Source organism: Danio rerio, chromosome 9 (assembly GCF_052040795.2).
Source record: "Danio rerio strain M-AB ecotype USA chromosome 9, GRCz13ab, whole genome shotgun sequence".
Lineage (NCBI taxonomy): Eukaryota > Metazoa > Chordata > Actinopteri > Cypriniformes > Danionidae > Danio > Danio rerio.
The window spans coordinates 36387033-36413102 of NC_141029.1; the positions used below are offsets into that span (position 1 = coordinate 36387033).

General features: G+C 33.8%; 1 long non-coding RNA gene across 2 annotated transcripts in view; it reads right to left on the bottom strand.

Moving 5' to 3' along the window:
- Window positions 1-3123: 3123 nt before the first annotated feature.
- The window catches only part of LOC147835345 (uncharacterized), a 299503-nt gene continuing 276556 nt past the window's right edge, over window positions 3124-26070 (bottom strand). The window contains exons 5-6 of one of the 2 annotated variants that reach the window (XR_015499685.1): window positions 5015-5140; window positions 3124-3192 (exon numbers count right to left, since the gene is read on the bottom strand). This is a non-coding gene — a long non-coding RNA (uncharacterized LOC147835345). Of the gene's footprint in view, window positions 3193-3714; window positions 5141-26070 lie in introns of those variants that run through there. The other variant, XR_015499684.1, reaches the window with a different exon arrangement.

The following is a 26070-nucleotide window of genomic DNA, read 5'->3' on the forward strand; positions in this document are numbered from 1 at the left end:
TGCCACTGAGCTGAATTTAAACGATAAAAAACAAAGCACAGGAGTTCAACATAGCCTATATGACAACAAACATAACATAAATGACAAAGCATGAGTTTGCTTAGAACAATTCTAATTTACTGATGAATTTACTAATTTCTTTCTATTTTACTGAAATAATAATAAGAATAGGGGCGTCATGGTGGTGCAGTGGGTAGCACAATCACCTCACAGCAAGAAGGTCGTTGGTTTAAGCATCAGCTGGGTCAGTTGACATTTCTGTATGTAGTTTGCATGTTCACCCTGTGCTTGTGTGGGTTTCCTTAGGGTGCTCCGGTTTCACCCACAAATCGAAATACATGCGCTGATGGGTTGCAGCTAGAAGGGCATCCACTGCGGGAAAAACATGCTGGATACGTTAGTGAATTACTCAGCTATAGCAACCCCAGATTAATAAAGGGAATAAATCGAAAAAAATGAGTTAATGAATGAATAATAATAATAATAATCTCACCCATCCTCTGAAACTACTTCAAGTTAATTTATTTATTCAGTTATACAGTTGGTGAAAGCGGGGACAAAAGAAACATTTTTCATAAAAACCTAAATTTTAAAAGAATTTTATAACATTTTATAATGTTTTTAGCAAAACTATTTTGCTGTGGTTACTAACTCACAATAGTGTTTCAAAATCTGGTGTTATTTTGTATCAATATATAATAGAGATGCCCAAAGTAAGGCCCGCGGGCCTAAATTGTCCCACTGTAACCTTTGATTGGGCCCAGCATCCCGTCTGGGAGGAGAGTGATTATGATGGAGAGGATTGGGGCTAATGCCTTTAACAGAGATTGTAGTTTCTAATTTGACTTAACCTTTTTTGTTTTATTGCTGAGATAAAAAAAGCTAACTGAAATTAAATGTTTCAATTAAATTTTGTAAATGAATCAGATTTTTAAAATTTTTTTATGTAAATACTGTTAGTCGAATAAAGGTCTATGCAGAAGACATCAGGGAACAAATCAAGGCAAAAACCAGTGTAAGTCTGTTATAAATTTGATAGTTTTGTTTTTACTGTAATAAGTTCATTCATTCATTCATTCATTTTCTTTTCGACTTAGTCCCTTTATTAATTCGGGGTCGCCACAGCGGAATGAACCACCAACTTATCAAGCTCATTTTTTACTCAGTGAATGCCCTTCCAGCCACAACCCATCTCTGGGAAACATCCACACACCCATTCACACTCATACACTATAGACACTTTAGTCTACGCAATTCACCTGTACCGCATGGGGGGGTGGGTGGGTGGCGGGGGGGCAGGGTGAAACCATAATAAGTTCCTTAATAATGAAAAAAAAAAATACTGTATTAGTTTATATAAAGCAATGTTTTCTAATCTTTTTAAAAATATTATTAAATAAACTAGGAAATTACCCATTGCAACTATATTCACCTTTGGCCCACTAGCCTCAATCAAGTTTGGTTTTTAGGATTTCGTAAGAAAAAGTTTAGAAACCCCTGCTTTGAACAAAAGTTACTTTGTTTAACACATTGTTACTTTTGAGCCCATAGACTGGGACGAAAGTAACACACGGGTGGGTCAAAAGTAAAACAACAATATTTGCTAGATTTACTGGCTCAATCTTGTTTATTTGAAATAAATCTGACGATAACGTTGTTAATGTTAATTGCAAACATATTACACAAAAAAAATAAACGGCATTTTCATTTTAAATGTCACTTTTAGAAAATGTTTCAGAAGCAATTCAACAATGCAAAATGCTCTTTTTTATTATTATTGGCTACATGCAATAATCTTATAAAACATATGAATAAAAAAACTGAAAACTAATGTGGAAGTGAAAAATAAGGCATGTCTATTAGCAGCAGGACAAAAATACGTGTTACTTTTGTGCCCACAGGAACTCTTGCAATTTAAAACTCAGACATTTCAAACTCAAGGGTGTGCTATTGCATTAAATAACTTGTAGATTGATCATTAGTGTGACACATGAGAAACACAATATGTAATAAGGAAAAAAGAACCACTTCAATAATTTACTTATTGCACTTAAAAACTGAAATTTGGAGATAACTGTGGGACACAAGAAATCACATGATATTTGGCAGCTCCATCGAGGGTTGCATGCTGAATGTGCTGTTATAGCCTGGGAATAAAATGTTGTCAGAGTTCGAGAAAATCACTTTGTTGCTTTCATCCCATGTTACTTTGTCCCAGCTCTTCCCCTGCTAAGGTCCCAAACTTTCCATACAATATATCTAACAATGACCTTGTTAATGTTAATTGTAAACATATTACACAAAAAAAAATGAACGGCATTTTCATTTTAAATGTCACTTTTAGAAAATGTTTCAGAAACAATTCAACCATGCAAAATGCTCTTTTTTATTTGGTTCAGGATCTGAAAAGCTACTCATCGATGAATTTGCTCTTCAGTGTTTGGACTCTCAATAATGACTTCAAACCACACTTAACTGAGCTAAACTGAACTTAAACACTAAAAACTGAACTACCCTGATCCAGTTACTATGACCATTTACGTGAAGCTGCTTTGACACAATCCACATTGTAAAAGCACTATACAAATAAAGCTGAATTGAATTGAATTGTTTTACTATGAAGAAAACAACATTTGTCTAAATTGAACCTACAAAAAATAAACATTGCATTGTCAGTTCTTGCATTTTAATGCAAATTCTTTCAGGGTTTGCATGCGCTTTTATTCAATTCTAAACATTTTACATATATTTCCATTCTAAAAAAATAATTACCATTAAAATGAATTCACATCCATTTCTTTCCATCACAACACTATCACTAAGCAAAAATTGTAATAGCCCATGAAAAAAATATATATATATGTGTCACGGTGGCGCAGTGGATAGCACTGCCACCTCACAGCAGGAAGATCGCTGGATTGAGCCCCGGCTGGGTCAGTTGGCATTTCTGTGTGGGGTTTGCATGTTCTCACTGTGTTCATGTGGGTTTTTTCCAGGTGCTCCGGTTTTCCCCACAAGTCAAAAGACATGCGCTATAGGTGATATAAGCTAAATTGTCTGTAGTGTATGTGTGTATGTCCTGGTCCTCCAGGTTAGGGGTTGAGCGTTGGGCTAACGACTCACCTCATAAAGATTAGATGTCACCAAACACCAACATGTTGCGGCTAAATATCAACTTCGATATAAAAGGCCCTGGAAGTAAGTATGAGGAAAAAATCATTATTTTTTCATTATTATGTATATTAATGTTAACGATTATTAAGATTTTGATCACATGAATAATCACAATTAGCAAATATGTAATTCATCTAATGTTACCACAATATTGCAAGTATCTTGAGTAAGTTTCTATTTCAACACTGTCTTTACTTATTGATAATAAAATGTGGCCATATTCTGTTTAAGAGCAGATTATTATTTAAAAATACAGTGTTCAAAGTGCAGTGGAAATTGCACTAGACAACTCTATTGGTGTCATAGAGGTGTCCTGAAAAATTCATCCAAATGGCCACAATATTATACTGGTCAAACTATGATGAAGCCCCCTGTAATGTTCTTGAAATTTACAGTAATACCACAATAGGCATTACTTAACAGAAGGAAACTTCTTGTTCGTCTAACGATTTCCTTATAACCACCGCGGTGTATAAATTGTTTAAATCTACTACTATCATAACATGATGTTTCAAGAAACACAAAGAGCCATATGATCTACAGCACAGTCTGAAAAGTGCTTTAATAGTTATTCCACCCTGTACCTCATGATTTTTAATAAAAGCACAAAAGGACACCCCCTTTATTCAAAAAACATTTAGATTTGTAATTCACATAATAAATCAATGCGTGGTGGGAAGAATGGATTTCACAAGACACTTCAATTGCTCTCAGATGTTTGGATTCTTCATTTGAGATCGCGATGGGGAATGGAAACGATGCTTGTGCCTTTGAAAACCCATGGAGATTTTCTCATGCTAAATTAATGTTAATGGTACAGTACGAGGGGGAACTTTCATTGCTCAATACAATTTCAAAAAGAAAACGTTACTGATAGTAGACAAGCAACATGATTTAGTTGTATTCTAATTGCACCTGCTTTTTATTTTGTTGTTGATATAACAACGCATAAATAATCAAATGTCACCAAAGTATACACACAAACTTAAACACACACACAAATATGACCTAGTTTAAAGTAGCATTACATCCAGTATCAGTTAGTACATTAATGGCTAAAACACATTACATATATCAAATGTCCGGGCAGAAATCTGAAACGGATCTTTGGATGGCTACAGTTGCCAGACAAGACCGTCTAATTTTGTGTTCAACTTTATGAAAGCTTTCAGGTCTTGGACTTGAGTGCTGGATATAATTTACAAGCATATTGCATGAGAACTGCACTAAAAATACATTTCCATTTCGAGTTCACAGAGGAGTTTTATGTTTGTTTTACAGCAAGGTACCGAACTCTAAACATCATTATGCGCATATTCCTTTTATTGTTTTATTTAATCGCACTCAAGCACCGAGGTCAAGTAGCATGTCATCAATATTAATCGAAGAACATCACGCTATTTAAGGCTATTTGTTTGTTGATGTGCTATTAACTGTATTTAAAGGCAGATAAGCCAGTTTCCTTTCAAGATAAAAAGCAATGGACATTACATCATGGCGTGAATTATTTCATGCATTAACTAAATTGCCCCCTAAATGCTTCCTATAACGAGTAACCTATTTTAGAAAAATGTGTTTCATCTATTAATTGACGTGAGATTTCAATCTCGATTTTTTTCTCTCCTCAAACATGAGAAGAAAAGTCATGCGATTCCCCCTCTAATGCTGGACAAAGAGCTGTTTCTTTCTTTGACATGCCTGTGTGCCATGTGGATGCGGAAACGGGTTTTGGTTAATTTCGCCAAAGACTTTACAGTATATTCATCCCATAAAGAAAAAAAAAAAAAAGGTAAAAGAGGCTCGTTGATCCCCCCAGGGGTTCTGGGGACCCAGGCCCCACCTTTGAACACGCATCACATCAGTCTTTCATTTCAGCTCCCAGAATTTCATCATTCATTTCACATTATCTGAAGCTCTCTCATAGGGAGCTTTGCTCGCTGTCGAGACGCCTCTGTTGCTTCAAGATCTGTTTGAATAATTCAGAAAAAGCAGGAGAAAATTAGAAGGCATTGGATTTGACTGCGTGAAGAATCAGTCCAACAACTCCCATCATAGTTATCAGTGGATCTGTGCTCAGGCAGACTGTGGTAGCTTGTGGTTCAAATGTATTTACTGTGGTGTAATATCTCATTCATGTGAATGACAAGGTGTAGATTGAGAATTTAACTCACTTCTGCATCTCGGAAATCAATGGAACAGTTTAAACGCCGTCATTCAGATATAGTCAGAGCACAGCTCAGGTTCAAATTTTGAGAATAGGAATTATCTAAAAAATGTATATGTGTTAAAAACAAATGGGATATCATATATACAAAATAAGGGTTCTTTACTGGCATTGGAGGTTTTCTAGTTGACCATTTTCTCTCATCTATGGAACCTTTTACTTACCTCACAAAACTTTCTTTATACTGAAAAAAAGAGTTTCTCCCACAAGCACAAACATTGTTCTTTTAACTTTTTACTATATACAAAAAGGTTCTTATATGGCATCAGTGAAAAAAAATCGCATTGGAACTAGGCCTGTCACAATAATCAATGTATCGACTTATTGCACAACACATGAACATGACCTCAATCCTTTTTGGTGATGCAATATATATCGCCCACACATAAAAAACTATTCTAGCAACTATACTATAGCATTTACTATAAATTACTAGTATATTTTCATGTGGGTGTCTGACAACTGAAAATAGATCTGGTATTAGATATCGCAGCCTCTTTTCCTTTTGTCAATGTCAATGTTGTTAATATAACATTATATATTTATTATTTTAAATTATATATATTACATTACACTATATACAGTTGAAGTCAGAATTATTAGCCCCCCTGAATAATTAGACCCCTGTTTATCCCCCCTCCAATTTCTGTTTAACAGAGAGCAGATTTTTTCAACACATTTCTAAACATTATAATTCTGACCTCAACTGTATATTACGTTATTCATTCATTGTTAACCATATATACTTGTTTTGTTAAAATGTATTATTGTTATTATTTATTTAGGATATGTATTGTGACATTCTAAATTCAACACATAATAAATAAATTGTTAAAATGATTATAATTAAATGAAATATTAAGAATAAAATATAATGTGTTCTTTGGAAGAGTATGCTTGCATTGTGATGATACTATATTGTCATTCTGGCATTTTATAATGGCATAAAATGGTCTAAAAAATGACAATACTATTGTTTATCGCAAGATACTTTGGTGCAATATATCATACAACAAAAAATAGATATCATGACAGGCCTAATTGGAACCATTATTTTTGAGATTGTTGAAGAACCATTCCTCGTTTACCGTTCTTAAAACAATTCATTTTCCTATAAGAACATTGAATAACCGACAGAACATTAGATCTAGAAAGTGGAGGAGTGGGTCAACTTTCAGTGAAAAGTCTCTAAAGAACATTCAGTATTTAAAATAAACATTTCACTCACTTTAGAACCTTTTTCTGCAATTGAAAGGTTCCATCAATATATCTTCACAGAAGCATAATGCTGATAACAAATATATTTTTTAAGCTAAATGCAAAAACATCATGTTTTAGTGCACTGTAAAACCCGATAAGTTAACTCAAACGGTTTGAGGAAACCGATTGCGGCAAACTATTTAAGTTTTGAAACCAAATGGTTTGTGTACTGTAAACTTATATATTGTGTAACATACACATTTATCATTTGTGTGGATATCATCAAACCTTTAGAGTATTAGTAACTTAAACATTTTAACTTCAGTCATCAAATCACTATTAATTAACTTAAATGAATTAAGTCCAAACTGCTACTCAAATGGTTTGGTATTCCTTAAAGCATTGGAGTTAAGTTACAAAAAAAATACAAATAATTAATTTATTACTCATTCGATTCGAGTTCTGCTTGATAAAGTTTATGAGTTTTTTCGAGAGGTTGATGATGTACTGTAATGAAAAAGAAAATGTTGATATACTTGATGATATTTGATGTGCTGTTTTGTTATGTAATGTTATTGAAGGTAAATGTATTTTGCAAATAATTGACCATGATATTGTAATGAAAAAGAGAGGTCTGAAACTTGATGTTTGATGTGCTGTTTTCTTGCGAGATTATGTTTTGGAAGGAAAAGGTATTTTTCGAGTAATTGATCATGATATATTGTAATGTAAATTGTCAAAAAATATAATGATAATTGATATGCTGTTTTCCTATGTAGTAATGTTTTTTTAATGTAGGTTTTTTCATATGTCTTGCAAACTGTTTTTGAATATGAGGGTAAATGTCTCCTGTATAATTGGTTATATGGGTAGAGGTGAAGGTAAGACTTGTGATTTTTAATCTTTGGGTAATTGTCAAATGTAGAAAACTTTTAATGTCCACTGTTAGAAATTTATTGTATTGATGTACACCTGATTAATGATAAAAGTTGATACACTTTATCTCTGTAGAGTGAGGTCGGAAATGGGAAGATTGTTTATTGTCATTGCTGTGAAGATTATAAGTTATTGTGTGATTAATGGATAATGAAATGAGAGTGACGGTTTAACTAGTTGCACATTGTGATTGACTATGGAGTAAAAGGGTGGAGTTAGAGAATTGTGTCACACACTGAGGAAGGCTTTGTGCCGAAACGTCTGTTTGTCTGTTATCACCCGTAAAATGTAAGAAAAAGTAAAAATAAAAACAGTACGAAGCAATTGAGTGCGAATCATTACCTTCTTTTGAATAAAGTTTATGAGTTGCCATAACTCTTTTTCATTGAGTCGAAGTAACTTTTAAAAAAAAATTATAGCTTAATTCATTTCATTTAGTGATTTTCACGGTGATTTTTTACAGTAAAGTAAATAAAATGGAAAAAAGGTTTACAATAGTATTTACAACAAAACAGTTTTTAAAACATTGCCTCAGTATGTGATATTAAGCATGTGCAGTTACATTATACAGTTATTTGAGCTTTTGTGAAGGTAAAATGCAACTATTATTCAATACGCACTAGCTTACGTAATAAATGTAAAGAGACTGCAATTAAACAGCATTAATGGCCTACAAAATCAGAGCCTGAATTGAACGAGGCAAATTGTCAACTGTAATAGCACGCTAAATGATTTTTTCTGCCTAAGTACTAATAATAATCATTTAACGTGAGAGATTATGTTATTATTATTTTAAAAGAGCCACAATTTGTCATGAAATTAATCACTTATTGAAACTTAATTTCTTTAATGAGCGTAAAAATTCAGCAATGTCTTATCAAAGGCAACTAGCTGTGATCTTTCAATAGAGGCAACATCCTCTTTATCTCTGCCAAAGAATGTCTCCTTTAACCACAGCAGTATCTAATTGGTGAGCATCTTCACTATATGGGATTATAAAGTTCCTATCTGGTCGAAGTGCTGGTACATTTAAGTATTCAACATATGTAAAAATTCAATAAAAGCTTGAATATATATGCATATATACAGTATACCTGCAGCAACGGGGTCTTGTGGCTGTCAGATCACATGATCTCATGGAAACACGTTCTGTCTTCTTCCTAAAACATTATTCCACCTCATCTGCTAGCGACGTTGTCTTGACGTGTGGGATGTAAAGATCTGGTTCTTATAATTAGACCGTGAGTCAATCCACTCTAAGTGCTTCAGTTACAAATGTGCAGTATCATGGCAACAGATATGGCTGATTGTATGGTAAAATGAGACATAAAAAAAATCTTTCTGAGAACAGTATACCATTTCCAGCCATGTGAACAAGTATCTGTTTTATATGTGCTGAAAAGGACGCACACTTTTCACATCACAGGAGGCTAAAGTGCTGGCACTGCTCCCTAAAAATGGATGAAAACAAGCCGTATAGTCGGACAGGATCAATGTAAAGCAATTACATTAGCAACCTTGGAAGCATGTGTGTACTAGTGCAGCATGTAGACAGTGACAACCGCAGCTCCACAGGCATACAAAATCACTCAGATTTGGAGTATAAAAAAAACAAAAAATATATTAATTATGTAAAAGTGACAAGATTAAAAACGTTGGTGGTCTTAAAACCGTTGGCTTTGATATTATGAATGACGTCATCAAACAATCTTCGATCTTATTCTTGAAACAAAAAATTACAGATAAAAAGGTGTGAAGCACCAAAAGTGGCCCATATTTAAATAATATTAAATAATATTATTTAATATTATTTAATATTAAATAATACTAATTTGGGTAATGTTGTTATACATACATTTACAAATTTAAAAGAGAGACTAGACAAATTGTGAAGCTCTACATTATTATTATTAATAATAAGAATATTATTTTGTTTTCATTTTGTATTATTCAAATGGACAAATTTTGGAAGGTCAGTTTGTTAATAAATGATAATAGGCCACCATTTTTAAATGTAAAACTTTAACGTTTTCCTTTTTTTTCTAATCATGTAATATTATGTAATAAATTTGTATTTAAAAATAAGTATTTATTCATATTTTTATTCTAATCTGGAAATATTTTGGTACATTAAAAAGTGTGGTTGATCACCACCCAACAAGCTAATCCAGCTAAAAATAGTGCTTAAAATGTCACTAAAATGTATTTAAATCTCATAATTAAATAAAAACAAGGTTTTACTTTCAGAAAAAAAACACTCTTTCATCAGGCTGCTTCAGGCCTGATCAAACTTAAATGGATACAGGATTTCATAAATAAAGATTTTTTTGGTTTGAGATATATTCCAAAATGTAGTGGAACACAGGTTTTATTGCAATGTGATCTGGAATTTTACAATCTCTCCACACTCTTAGAAATAAAGATCTGGGAGATGTTTTTGGTTTCAGTAACTTTTCAAAAGGAACATATCTGCACCCAAATGGGGGCATAACACTACCTCAAAAGTATTAGGTACTTTTGGGAACTAGTGAAGTACCAATGTAGACACTTTAATTACAAATGTGTACCTTTTGAAAAAGTAATACCCTAATGACTGACAGCTTCTGTACCTTCATTTCTTAGAGTGTATACTGCTCTTCAACCAACAATAGAGTTATATTTTATATATCTATTTATTTTTAATAAAATTTTAAACATAATTTTAACCCACATAACATTTTAATTAACATAAAATCATTGATGATTGATGTATGGACAACTTAGAGAGCTTTTTTATTAACTACATACAATCTATCTTTACCTTTAAAAATATTAATAAAAGTTATTGAGTATACCGATTAAATTACCTAATGAGTTAAAAACAGCTTTTCGACATGATAGGAAGACTTGTTTGAAAAATCAAAACTAAACTAAACTAAATAAATCATTTAAATAAATTCCTGAGGGATTGTTTATTTAAACAATGATTCCCAGGATGTGTTTTATTACTATAATAAGAAAGATGTGAGTGGATCTGCACAATATATCCTTTCTGCATCAATATAGCATCCACAAAAGTCACATCGCAGGATGTGCAATGTTGAGATTGAATTATAGTTGAGCTACAGAACACATGGCATTTTTAGTGTCACTGCTGAGGTTAACTATAGTGAAGGTTTAGCAAATGCACAAGTTTTTAATGCTGTGACTGAGCATGTCAAGAAAGTTTAAAAAATTTGTTTGCAAACTTTATGTTTAACAAAGATTAATTTTACTTAATTTATAAATTTATCAAATTTATGCCAAAAATATATATATTTTAACTGGTTTTCTTGTTTCTGGGCTAAATGTCCAAGCGAAAACAAGATTATTTAACTTACTCCATTGGTAGATAATTTTGCTTGTTTTAAGGAAAATCTATTAATTTTGACTTATTTCTTCTGAATGTTAAAACAAAACAATATACTTTTGCTCGATCTAGGATTTTTTTTTTTTTTTTAGATACTTGGGCTCAAAACAAGACAAAGCAAAGTAAGAAAAGCACACTTTGCATTGTGGTCATTTAATTTCTATACCTGAATAGTCCTAGACTCTCCAGAAAACCGTCAAATAGTGCTTCCTCTCATGAAACTGCATTCATATCGCATTATTTATCGCAGAAAAATAAAATATCACAATATAAAATTTTCCAATTTCATGCAGCCCAATTTCCAATATCATGCAGCCCACATACTGAGTCTCAGTCTACATGTTAATCTTTAAATTATGGTTGTTTGTTGTTCAAAACCATGAATAAAGTATAAAAAGTGGGTGGCACAGACAAGAAAGCTTGCTTATGTGCATGCTTATGCAAGGTCTGATGCTGCATGTTTCCCTCCCACCGAAATTACATCCATTGTCTGTGTTATTGCTAATCACTGACAGAGCACGTTGTTCACAGCAGGAAAAAAGAGGGCCATCGAGAACAAGCCTGACTGATTCCCACTGAGCTCGAGCACGCAGGATGTGCGAGTAAATCTACTTATTTGCATGCTTGATTTGCAACATGTTTTCGCTGTTCTTTGTTCTTGTTTACTCAAATTGCGAGACAATTAAAGGACACGCGGATCAACGTCGGCCTTCTTTAAGCTGCTGGCAGCCTCAGGACCATTATGTAAAATTTGATTATACACGCTCCTCGTTTTGCCAGCTTTTCACACTTTAGGAACGTTTGTTTGTTTACTGACTTAATATTATAACAAAAATATGAGTATTATCAGTGGAACAGCTAGTCAGATGTTTAATGACTAGCACAAACAGCGTCTGAAGTTCAATTGTAGATCGCCGTAGCGTAAAACCTCCACTAGATGGCAGTACGCGCTATTTATATCTTCAAACAGACGCCTGAGCAAAGATTTTTACTTAATAATACTTAGAGACAACGGGGTTATGAAAACAAACCAACAAAGAAATCACACCTGCCAAAATATTTTGATATTTGAATTAGCCTGCTGTCCTATAAAAAAAAATCTTTGAACGTCGGATTAAAAAGGGCAATTGTCAACAGTCAGAAAGACTCACACGAAGGTGAAAGTGCAGTAAAACAGGCTTAAAATAAACTTAAGATAAAAAAAAAGACTTCACAGCTTTTTATTACCACACACTTCATACCAATTCTTAAAAATAGTGGGTCAGGAACGAGCTGACAAAATTATTTCACACGACTTTTTACACATCCCTAGATATCAAACATTAAAAGATTTTCTGTCTAACTTATTACTTATGAGAGAGGGACATCGACTGTTCCTTTGTCTTGAAATGAAAATATAGGGAATATGTAGGGCACACTCAGGCTAGTTGTCATAGGATTTGTTTCATTTATTACACATTTTGAAAATTTCTAATGGTTATTTCAATAACCAGACCTTACTTTGTTTACTAGAACCAGGGAAATTTCATTGATATTTATCAGAAAATAAGAAGAAAAGGTTCTTGTTTATATTTTGAAACTATATTGGGGCATGTTGTCGCAAAAAATCTGTAAGCATTTTTAATGTTTTTTTTTGGTGAAAATGTAATATATGAAACAAAAATTGCTCTTTTTTAAATAATGAATAACAACAACAATAATAATAATAACAATAATAATAATAATGTCCAAGAGACACTAGTGAATGGATTAATTTTATGAAATGTTCATTTCTGATAATGACAACATTAATAACTGTGACAACCTTCTCCAACATAAATTTTTACCTGGAACGTTTCCCAAAGCACAGGTCAACCTTTAAAAATGTCATTAAACCCTAATACACATTATATCAATAACAATATACATACTATAGCATATAATAATTAATATCAATATAATATAATTATTATGCCACCCTACAAACTAAATATATATATATTTTTGCTCTAAATGTAATTTGAAGACAACATTACAGAATACAATGACCCATTTTTATACTATGTATACATTAGATACTAAGCATTAAAAGCTCATTACTAATAAAACTGGATCATGTTGTTTTGGATTAGGTTTTCACCCAAATTTAAATAGGCTTGATGAGATTAAATATTTGGCAGCTATTTCATTTAATATTTATAGCAAGTAAAATGTTTGATTCTTGAAATATGTAGGGTATTTATTTGTCTTAATAACACAATATATTTATAATTATATTTATTTAAATTTCAGTGCATGGTGTTACATGATTCTATATTTCTACAGTAGATCTCACAACTCCAAGAGATAAAAAGGAGCAGATTAATAGCAGGGCTATAAATAAACACAGTACTTTTACTAATATCATTGACATAAAAGCCCAAATGTACTCTTCATAATAGCAGTGTCTTTCTCTATGTTTTAAAAGTCATGTACAGTGCTCAGCATATAAGTACACCCCTCACAAATCTCTCATTTAAATCAATATTTTCTACAATATTTGTGCATATACATCAGATCAGTCAGTGGAAGCCAAATCTGGAACTAATCTAACAAAATAACTTACAATAATGGTTCAAAAATTAGTATCCCAAATTTATTTGTTAGTGACAAATATTAAATAACATTTTCAAAAATAGCAAATATCAGAGAAATAAAAAAATATATATATACAACTTTGTTGAAATGTTGTAGTTTGTAATTTGTTTTTGAAATATTTAGCATGAATTCAAACGTGTTCTTTCCATTTCTAAAGATGTTCTGTGACTAAAATACTATTTTAATAAATATATCTGTTTAATAAATCTGTTTTGTTCAAATGCACCAATATATATACTACCCATATTCACTAAGAAATGGGTAAAAATATTCATTTTCAAATTAGGGTATACTCATATATGCTAAACACAGTTTTTAAGTGAGAAAAACATGCGGCAGTGACGAGCATCGCGGCCAGACTGCCTTCTATTATGATGTCAGCACCCGGCTTGAATAGCATTCAATATCTCAAGGATGGCCGTTAGTGGAACATCAATAGAATAATACAGAGCAACACTAAACAGTCATTGCTCATAGTTGCCCAGTTCATTTGCCCATTGATTTATTGATATCTCACTGCTTAATGCAATTAAAGCGCAGCAATTAGGGGTGCTGAAAAACAGGTTGTTTGTGTTATTATGTTGCCCTGAAAGCATCCATCCACCCCGAGGCTGTGCCCCTCCCTGGATGTCATCTCTCAATATGATTATGATATATGTTGACCATATCATATCACTGGACGATTCGAACGCAGCACGCAGCAGAGATCTCTTCAAGAAACCATCCATCTTGCCTGAGGAAAATAATTAAGAAGGAGATCTACAGTGGCCAGCGCAAAAATAAATATAAGCACGTCATGACGTTCGGCAGGAATATTAGTGAGCGCAGTAATTTTCCAACAAGGTTTTGAGATTGAATTTCAGCATCAAGTTTAAAGCTCCTGCGGTGAGAAAAACACAACTGTCAGTTCAATAATTATGCAAAATGAAACACAAAAGAGCGAATAGGACCGAGAAACACTTTCCCCCCTCCAAATAAAGCAGCTTGTTGGTCACGTATTGAAATATAAAACAGCAAATGACTATCTGTGTTTAGAAATGTTACTTCATTGGCTTTCAGCTTTGCCCGGCTTGCTTGAAAATCAAAATAAAAGACGTGGAATGGTCGTGGAATGACAAAAAGCGAAATTGTTCTCTACAGCCGGCGTCGGTCTACTGGGGTTTGAGCTATCGAGGTACTCAGCTGTCAGAGTGCTAGATATAGGGAGATTTGAGAGCAGATTAATAGACTGCTTTGTGGGTTCTCTCCCTCATTTCTGCTCCCTTCCTGTTTTTTAATTCATGCAAAATTGGAATAAAACCTTCGTAGCAACATGCAGATTCTTATGCAAAGCAGATTTACCTATGGTGCACGGACCGCTGCGTTTGGCTTTGATCTGCATTTCTGACACTCTCCAACTATAAAGAAGAAAAGAACTTAAAAACCGTAAAGGCTCTTAATTGAACTGAACATAAAAGAAGATACATGGTGTTAATTGGTCTATGCTAAGAATAATTCAGGCCTTGGAGACTACTGTCCCTTACCGGCCCCCCTGCCAAAGTGTCAAGATTTACATCTTTAATTCAAGATTTCCCCGTATTAATTACCTCTCAGCGAGATGTGAATCAGTTCATTATAAAGTATAATAAACGCCAAATATATATATTCTTTTCTGCTCTTTCTGCGAATATCAGTTTTCGTCGGTGAGCACAGTGAAATGTTTCTCCTCCTTGCGTATTTTCAGAGGAAACTGATTTTTATGTCTTACAATGAAGGCATATTTATTTATAGGAATATACAAAAACTCATATTTAATAATAGGCATGTTGGAACACTGCTGTAGTGCATGTTTGTTTATGATAAAAACAGCTTTAAATATCAAGTCATTGTATCAGTTGAATTACAGTGCTCAGCATAATCGAGGACACCTCATTTTGAAAAATGAATATTTTTATCCATTTCTCAGTGAATGTACAGTAGTCAATGTGTTTTGGTGCATTTACACAAAACAGATTTATTAAACAGATTTATTTATTAAAATGATATTTTAGTCACCAAACATATTTAGAAATTGAAAGATAATACAATTAAATTCAAGCTAAATAATGCAAAAACAAGTTAAAACTGCAAAATTTCAACTAAATTGTATACATTTTAGTTTCTTTGCATATTTGTTATTTTTGAAGATGCTATTTAATATATTTCCCCCAAAAATGAAAAATTTTGCTGAAATTTTGTAGGCTGTCTCTACAAAATTTCAGCTAATTTAGTTTTCTTCTCTTGATTTTTCCCCTTTTTAAAATTTGTATTGTATATTTATTTTATAACATACATTTGGGTGTAGTTTTTGGGCCTTCAGCACTAACTAATCCAATGTATATTCAAAAATATAATATTGTATAGCTTTCTTTTAAAAATATGAACTTAAAAGATAGATTTGTGAGCGGTGTAGTTATATATGCACTGTATATACACTCTTTATTGGCATTGACGGTTCTATTAATAAGCTTTAGCATCCACAGACATTAGATCGATATAAATATTATTCACTTTTTTTTTCTGAAAGGTTCTTTGTGAACATTTAAATGATACTTCTAAGACATCACTGTGAAAAAGTGTACAAATAAACAAGATATAGTACACTAAATAAATGATGCCTGTTGTTGGTTTAAACTACTTATTTAAAATTAGCTGAAACAGCATAATGTTGAGTTTTTTTAAGAGAACTTCTTTGTTCTATGTTTAATCTACTTCAATTTGTAAAAACTAATAAGTTTACTTAATTATTTCATGTTGCCCAAACACAAATTGGCTATTTTGAACGCAGCATTTTTTACAGTGTATGAATCCATACTTTTCCCAGTGATGGGTTGCAGCTGGAAGGGCATCTGTTGAGTAAAACATATGCTGGATAAGTTGGTGGTTCGTTTCGCTGTGGCAAGCCCTGATTAATAAAAGGACTAAGCTGAAAAAAAAATGAATGAATGAGCACGTACTGCATTTAAACAAGTTTCAAAACATTTCACAGATTTTCCCCAAGCCAACGAATTAATTTTCAAAAACAAATAATTTTGACCTCCAAAAAAATATCTAAAATGTGAAATGGACTTTGCCGTGTTCTATTGAAAGCAAATATATTGCCTTAGTGGCCATGAAAGCGTTTGAAATTCAAGCTCTGCTCCAGACAGCACTCTTCGGTTATGGCACTGCTTGGGCTAAACATGTTTCATTGTGAAGTAAAGCAATTTCAACACTCCACCCCCTTTGTGACCTTTCATTTTCACTTTTTATTGTTTGTTAAAACAACTTATTTAAAATGAGCTGAAACAACATAATTGTTCAGTTTTTTGGGACAATTTGATTGTTTTATGTTCAATCTACTTAAATTTATAAAAACAAATTTAACTTAATTATTAACGAAGTTAACTTAATTATTTCATGCCCTAACACTAATGGATTGTGTGAAACCCAGCATTTTTTACAGTATATGAATGAATACTTTACCCAGTGATGGGGCACAGCTGGAAGGGCATCTGCTGTGTAAAACATATGCTGGATAAGTTGGCAGTTCATTCTGCTGTGGCAAGCCCTGATTAATAAAGGGACTAAGCCGAAAAAAAAAAAGAATGAATAAATGAGTACTGCATTTAAACAAATTTCCAAACATTTCACAGATTTTCACCAAAATTAAGCCAACAAACGAATCTACATACAGTATAAACAAATCATTTTTACTTCTAATAACATATATAAAATGTGAAAAGAGCTTCATTGTTTTCTATAGTGAAAGCAAATCTTTAGCCTCAGTGGCCATGAGAGCGTTTGAAATTCTAGCTCTGCTCCAGACAGCACTCCTCGGGTATGGCACTGCTTGGGCTGAACATGTTTCATTGTAAAGTAAAGCAATTTCAACACTCCACCCCCTTTGTGACCTTTCATTATCACAGCCCAGTACGTGGCTCCTCTATCCCAGAATCCTTGGCTCACCGCTGAAGATGATAGATGGGACAGTAGAAGCTGCTGGACAACACTAGCATTTAGGGAGGCAGAGCACAACACATTACCACTAATACCCCACAATACAAGCACGAGGAAGCCGCATTGCGCTAACCTTGCAAGAGCAGACTAATCTTTAAGTTCGCTAAATAAAATAAAATATTCTGCATATTGCATGCAAACCAAGTTCTCAGACATTATCTGAGCAATTATGGATGTGACATTTGCAGTAAAATCTCAAAACATAAATACATAGAGAAAGCTAATGCTAACATTATATTGAAATGTCTGTTTATATTTTCCAAAATAACTAACCACAAAGTTATGGGACCAGAAAAAAAATCAATCTGTAAATATTTTTTATATTTTAAATGAGGAAAATAAGCATGTGTAATGGATGTGACGGAAAAAAGTTAGCAAGTTTACAGTATACAACATACTTTTAAAATAAATTCTGTGAATTAAACTGCACAACTCACAAGAAACAGTTAAGAGTTGGCTTTCTATTGAACAAACACGATTGAGCTTATTTAATTTGACATTTTTTGGATTTATGAGGAAAAAACTCTGTTCTGCATCTGATAGATGTGAAACTGGCTCTTGATTTTGGAAAATCAAATATAATTGTTTAAAAAACATCAACAGTGACATTTTTGAGTATTTTTTAAAGCATTATAAAATACTTGCTTGCACAAAAAAAAAAAACGCAAAAACTATTTCACTATTTTGACGAAAACTTAATTTCTTTCTAGGCAAGGTGGACATTTTAATGGAACTGCTCATATTTTCAATTTGCAATTTCATTTGGAAGATTTTACAGTAACTCGCTGACACAAAGTGCGTGATTTTACATTGGTAAAAATGATTTGATAAGGAAACCTGCAGGGACGTATTAATTAAAAAAAGAGAGAATCTAATTAACATTCTAATGTGACTTAAAAGCTGAATATGAGGAAAAAGCTTCATCATGGATGTGACAGATGTGAAAATGCCACTTGTGTGATTTTGGTAACTCAAATATAATTGTTTAAAAAATTAAACAATGACATTGAGTATTTTTAAAGCACTGTAAAATACTTGCTTGCACAACAAAACGCAGAAACGGTTTAACGATTTTGGCAAAAACATAATTTTTTCAATAGCAAGGTTGACATTTGCATGGAACTGCTTATATGCAATTTCATTTGGAAGATTTTACAGTAACTCGCTGACACAAAGTGCGTGATTTTACGTTGGTAAAAATGATTTGATAAGGAAACCTGCAGGGACGTATTAATTAAAAAAAGAGAGAATCTAATTAACATTCTACAGTGACTTAAAAGCTGAATATTATTAGAGCTGCAACCATCAGTGTGATGAAAAGAGAAACATGACAGTGAAATTTAAATTCAAAGAGCGGCGAATAATGTACACACAGATCAAAAGAATAAACAGTGGGGAGAAAAAAAAGAGAAAAAATAAAACACCACAAAGTTTAATTTCCCTGCCATGCGAGAACGAGTACAAAAGCGCTAGGAGAGAGCGATCTCACAAACAACAGTCTGCTCGCTGATGAGCTCTAATGCTGCCAATTAAAAGGTGTCACAAACAGAGACGCTAGGAGCGCCACATCCCGAGATTCGTCTGCTCTCATGTGGCCCGAATTCTCTAGATCAATGGCTTCGCCCGCGTCACCGAAAAACAAACCAATATGCTCATAATTTCGTCCGCCAGAGATGTTTCATCCTTCACCTTGAGTTTGCATCGGCCCTTCGGCTAATCTGCCGCATGTTGAACCCGCTAGTCATTCCTAGCGGTGTACATTTAAAGCGTATTAGCATTTGTCCCTGCAGTGCGTCTGGGTGCCAAAGAGCCTGTAATTATTATTCATTAGTATTCATTAGTGCTGGGTCCTGCCCGGTGTGTAGCTCATGTTGAATCAGCTCTGGTGTTAGATTTCTGACGAGGCCTGGGTGTGCGGGTCAGGGAGGATTCCTTAATTAGGCTTACAAGTCACAAGTTATTTTCCAAGCTCTACATGCGAGGTTAAGAACGCAACGGTGCTAGCGCTCCTCTAGGACGAGAGGAGAAAAAGCCAGGATGAAAAGAAAACATGGCTTCTATCTTACGTCTTAGTGTGGGGCTACGTTCATTAATTACGCGTTTGTTTGGCCAGATGAGAAGGTTTGTACTTTTTCATCTAGCGTTGATTTCAAATGCTGATGTCCAGTTTGTGGAAAACAAAAAAACCCAAAACAAAACCGGGTTGTGAGCTTGGCTTGACTACAGAGAGTTTATCATCAAACTACACAGCAAAACAAAGAGATGCTAATGCTCCACAGAGGCAGGAGATTTGAGGTTCCACCATTTGCAAAGACAAATAATAATAATACAAATAATCTCTCAGGCCTCCGTGTCAGAAACTTGGTATTTAGAAACAAATTTGTGTCATTTGAGAGCTGCTGGATTGCGTCGTCGTGTTGAGCAAGAACAAGCTTGGCTTTTGGGTGGTGGATCGAGCACATTTTAGCGACTGTAAATATTGCATCATTATAATTGCATCATGGCTGGTGTTCAAGTCAACAAATACATAAACATCTAACACGTTTGTGTGGTGTCGTCAAATGAGTCTCGTAGGGTGGCGGTCAGACACACTATAATACGTTACACTTTAAAAAGACGGTTCACCCAAAAATCAACAGTTCTGTCATCATTTGCTCACCCTCCGGTTTGGGCAAACCTTCAGGAACAACAAAGGACGCTGTTAAAGGTTCTTAAAGGAAAACAATGATACCACAAAGAATCTTTAACATTCACAAAACCTTTCAATTGCACAAATGCCTATTATAGTGCACTTTGAGGGATGTAAACAAAATTATTGGTCCCAACGTATTTCCTGGTTTTACATTTTTCATTTCTATAGCTTACGAGAATCCAAAAAGAGCAACACGTTGATGAACAATGTTATGACATCTCTTTTAATATTAAATTACGATTGAATTGCCTCGTTACAGTTATTTAATAACAAGCAGGAAATGTTCATTGGCCAATGACATGACCACACTGAAATGGTCTATAGTGGAAAAAATGCCATTTGAATGATACACAGTAAGAATAAATAGTTTGGTCATAGGAGAAATGATCGTGCCCAACTGAACCTGGTTTCTCTCTAGGTTTTTTCCTTCACTTTTGCCAGTTGGTAAAGTTTGTTTCTTGTCGCTGTCTCCACATGGCTTGCATGGTTTGGAACTTAATCTTTTACTGTAATCTTCTATTTTAAGGTGCTATGACAATCTACATTAGAAATAAACATGAATTGAATTGAATAAATGCTATTTACTGAAATATTTGTCAACACTTTCTATAAAACAGTTATGTACAGTATAACACTTTAAAAGAGTATTAAAAGAGCATAATCCAATATAAACAAAAATATAATATGTTTTATCATCTGATAAATAATGATATAGTAAACATGTATTATTAATGCTTTATAATGCACTGAAAATGCATCAATGCATGCAGAACTTTTATATTGTATATTTACATGCATGTGCCCTTGGATAAGAACAAAAAAGCTATTTGTAATTATTTTTTATTATTAAAACACATTTGCATTTTGGATATACTGTTGCTTTTTACCTTTCCAAACAATTTGATTTTACTTTAAGGGGAATTTCTTTGAATCGCCTTGTGATATCTTACTTAAAGAAGACAAAGACCTCTTTTAAATGTTAAGGGTATAGAATGGTGAAGACATGTTCACTATAATCTATGACTTTTGCCTACTTGTAGATATTTAGTAACATAGTAATGAATGCAAAATGAGACATTAATAAGTACTAATTAACAGCCAACATGCAAGGCAAAAAATAATAATTGAAAAGGATTACTCCCCATAAGTTACCATATTAGACGCAGAACATGAAGCTTTTAAAGAAGTTGAAAGACAACTTTGTTTTTGTCACTTTAAACAATAAAAGACCGGTCAGACGTAGTACAATACCAAGCAGATCTTTAGAAAACAAAGTCAAGATATTTTACTCATAGGAAATCAAGATATGAAACTGTGGGATATATAATCCATTCTAATCTAGATTTATGAAATTACAATACAAAAGGAACCACAAAAACTCCCTTTTAAAGCCTTTATTTTTAAGCACGTATGGAAATAAGTAATTCATAGCTGATATTAGATTCTACATTGCCGTAATTGTGTTTGAAAGTGTCTGTACAATACAAAATAAACAGCTTGATTTTATATTACAGGCCTAAATTATGACTTTTGCCTCAGTAAAGTCCTAATGTACTTCTTATTGATAGTTAGTAATGTAATAATGGATGCACAATAAAGTCATGCAGGATAAGGCATTAATGAGTACTAATAAACTGGCAGCATGCAAGCCAATAAACAATTATCCAATCCCATAAGTAGGCCTGTCACGATATCTACATTTTTGTATGATATAGTGCACCAAAATATATTGTGATAAATTATATCATTGTAATTTTAATAAGATGTTATGCCATTATATAATGCCAGAATGACAATATAATAGCATCATAATACAAGTACACTTTCATAGAACACATAACATTTTATTATTAAGATATTTCATTTAATTATAGTCATTTTAACAATTTAATAATTAGGTGTTGGAATCAAAATGAGAAAACGTACATCCTAAACAAAGAAATAATAATAAATGTTAACAAAAAAGTGCAAGGTAAAAAGTAACAGAGATATCTGTTACATCTGCAACCAGATCTATTGTCAGTTGTTAGACACACACATGAAACTATTCTATAGTAATTTATAGTAAATACTATAGTGTTTTTTAAACCATACTGACACTGACACCTCCAATAGAGATAGAGAGGTTGCACAATCAGCTAAAATGCTGCTAGATTTGGTGTTTATGTACGAGCGCTATATATTGCATCACCAAAAATGATTGAGGTCATGTCCATGTATTATGTGATAATTCGATACATTGATTATTGTGACAGGCCTACCCGTAAATTATCATATTATAAACACACCATGAAGCTTTTAATAAAGTTATTTGAAAGACAACTTTGTTTTTGTTACTTTAAACAATAAAAGACCCCTCAGATGTAGTACAATACTGAACAGATCTTTAGAAAACAACATCAAGATATTATACCCCAGAAAATACGAAACTGTGGGATATATAATCCATTCTAATCTAGATGAATGAAATTACAACACATAAGGAACCACAAAAACTCCCTTTTGAGGCCTTTATTTTTAAGCGTGCATGGAAATAAGTAATTCATGGCTTGTATTAGATTCTACATTGACATAATTGTGTTTGAAAGTGTCTGTACAATATAAAATAAACAGCTTGATTTTATATTACAGCCATAATGAGCCCCTAGTAAGGATCCTTCTGTAAGTAATCGCATTCACAAGTGAATATAGATGAAAAAATATTGCTGATGTTGACAGTTTGGACAATGTGTCCCCGAAGAGCATCTGAGAAAGGGATATTCTCAATTACACTCCCCATAATGGGAAGGATTGTTTCTCGGTCTCGACTGTTTATCATTGCGGTTATCGAGACGTTTATGGTATTCACAATGGAGCAGAAATAATGAGAGAAGAGTGGGTGGGTTAAACATGAGGGCGAACTCGCATTATTCCAACCCCCATCAGCATCAGAGACCCATAAAAACCCCACAAATGATAATTGTTATGGTCTATGCAATGAATGTAAGAGGGCGGATTGTTAGCCGGAGCTGAATCCGCCTGCATGGTTTGCGCTGCGCAGCTAATTGTGTAATTGTTAGCATGACTGAGTGCGCTTCTTCCAGGCACGCCGGTGGCTCTGGAAAGGACCAAAGTATAACTGAATTAATCTAATCAGAAAATAATTATGCTTGCCCCAGAGAGAGTTGGCTCAAATTTATCAAGCATTCAGTTTTTTTCCCCTTCTTCCTCCACTAAGCATGCCGTAGAGATCAGTCCATGAGCACACTAGGGGGTCACATTCGCACAAGCGGATAGACACCTTCAGACAAAACGCAACGTAAACGGAGACATATACGTATGAGGGTGTCACATTCCTCAAGACCCTCCCAAAAAGAATGCGCCTCCCCGTTAGAAGATCCCCAAACGCGAGTGAACATCTTCTCAAGTGCGCGCGTCTTCCTTTAGATAAATGACACGGCTATATAGGTGCGCTTGACAGCTTTCAGATTGGAGCAGAGAAGAGAGAACTTTTTAAGTGAGATGGGTTAGCTGGGTAAATCTATCAAGGGGTCTGTCCTGGGAGAGAGGCGGGAGAGGGGGCTATGAAGAGCCCCGCTGTGCAGCAAGCTTCCATGCTGCGCACATCCTCGGCTCTCTGACAGTTGTGCTCAGCCTTCACTGTAATAATGAATAAAAGGAAACTCCCCGTAGATTACATATCTTCCATGTTTTGACATTGACCTTAATACATAATTTAACCACAAAGCCTGAAGAGTGTGTAACAAGATAAGATAAGACCAGAAGAAAACCAGCAAACAGGGGTGATGCTAAGTTGCAAATTGGATCCAAGAGGACACAACCGGAGAAATAAGGAGGAGAGGGACGAGTGACAAGGCGAGAGAGAGAGAGAGAGCGTGTGTGTGAAGAGCGATGCTCCAGAGGGCCTGCTGGAAAATATGTCTTGAGCTCCTTAAAGAGCTCAGGGAGCTGTTGAACAGGCTAAGCAGCGCTCTCGATGCCACCTAGTTAATAATTGCTGAGATTGGCTGCTCTGAGCACAGACGCTCTATACTGGCATCTGTGTTCCCATGAACGCCACAGAAAGGCTGCACTGTTTCACCTCTTTCTAAATTCCCAGTGGCCTGGCGACTGATTTGTCTTAATGGCGATGCCTTTGTAGCACACTCGTATGGTATGAAACATGCTTTTGTGTGCTTGCTGGAGATTTTACATGCTATAAATTTGTTGTCAGGTCTGTTTTCTCCAAGATATATGGGGATGGTGAAGGCATTGTGTGTGTGTGGCGATGTGAGCGATGAGACAGCCCCCTTTGGAGCGCTTGTTGAACTCTTGTATCTGCTGTGCATGCAGTATATGACAGGAAAGGGACAGCCGTAAAGAGCCATCACGTCAAATTGGTGTCATCGCATGACAATGCAGTGTGACACGCTGTTACTCCATAAATTTGAAGAAAATGTCACGCGGAGCTCTGTGTTGACCTTCCTTTAGCATGAAACTGTCTCCCTGGGACAGAGTGTTTTTCTTTAGACGACTTTCTAGTAAGTGAGAGAATAAAATGTTAATATTTTGACTCGAGTCAGGGTTTTTTTTCTTGCTAAGTGGAGGAAAATAACTATTATTAGCATTGCTTTCATTTCCCTGCTAATCTAGACTTCTTACGCATATTTTCCCAGCACTGATTACTTAAAAGTTAGCATCAGCCCAAATGCACTCACATATCAAAACATTAGGTGGCAGTACGGAATATCCCTGAATTCATGCTAATGCTTGACAGTGACTATGCAAATGAGGGCTGCACATGCTTCCCTACCACTTTTAAAGGAATAGGTCCAATCCAGGCTCACTGGCTAGAGATGACTCAAGGCATATTTCTGTAAAACTGCCAAAACTTACCTACACATACATTTCACTGATGAAATATATGACTTTTTTGACATTTCCAGATAAAATAAATACCAGAGGCAGCAAAACAACTTTCATCCTTTTGCTACAAATTATGAAATGGACAGATTATTGATAAACAAAGATTTAAGAATAAAGACTATGTTATGACTAGGCCCACACAGAATCTGCGCAGACAGAAATCCACAGATTTGTAGCCCATCGAGTCTATGTATTCACTTGTGTTAATATATTTATTCCGTTTTTAAATTAATTTCACTAATATTTTGTGATACCATAATAATAATAATAATAATAATAATAAAATGTTCGGTAACAATTTATTTTGATGGTTCATTTGAGTATTAGTGATACCGCTGCTGAACAGAAATTTAACTGACTTTTAGAAACTTTGCAAGTACATGTCAACTTACACTAACCCTAACCCCAACCTAACAGTCTACTTCTAATCTAATGAGAATTAGTTGACATGTAGATGCAATGTAACGTAAATTCAACAAACGGATCATCAAAATAAGGTGTGACCAAATGTTCATATGATTTATTTACAATACAGTTTGTAAAGTGATATGTTCTGTTTTTTAGTAGATATATTATATAAGAGACTTGCTTTGTTAACCAATTAAATGGATCTAATTGGATTTTCATTGTAAACTTTAAATACAAGTTAAAAAGGTATTATTTTTATTTTAAATATTACGTTTTTAGTTTTTGCACTTCCAAAATCATTCCGCATAAATTTATATATATATATATATATATATATATATATATATATATATATATATATATATATATATATATATATATATATATATATATATATATATATATATATATATATATATTTTTTTTTTTTTTTTTTTTTTTTACAAAATTCTCAGCATAAATATACACAAATTGTCCTCAGATTCTGTCTGGCCCTAGTTATGACCCCTA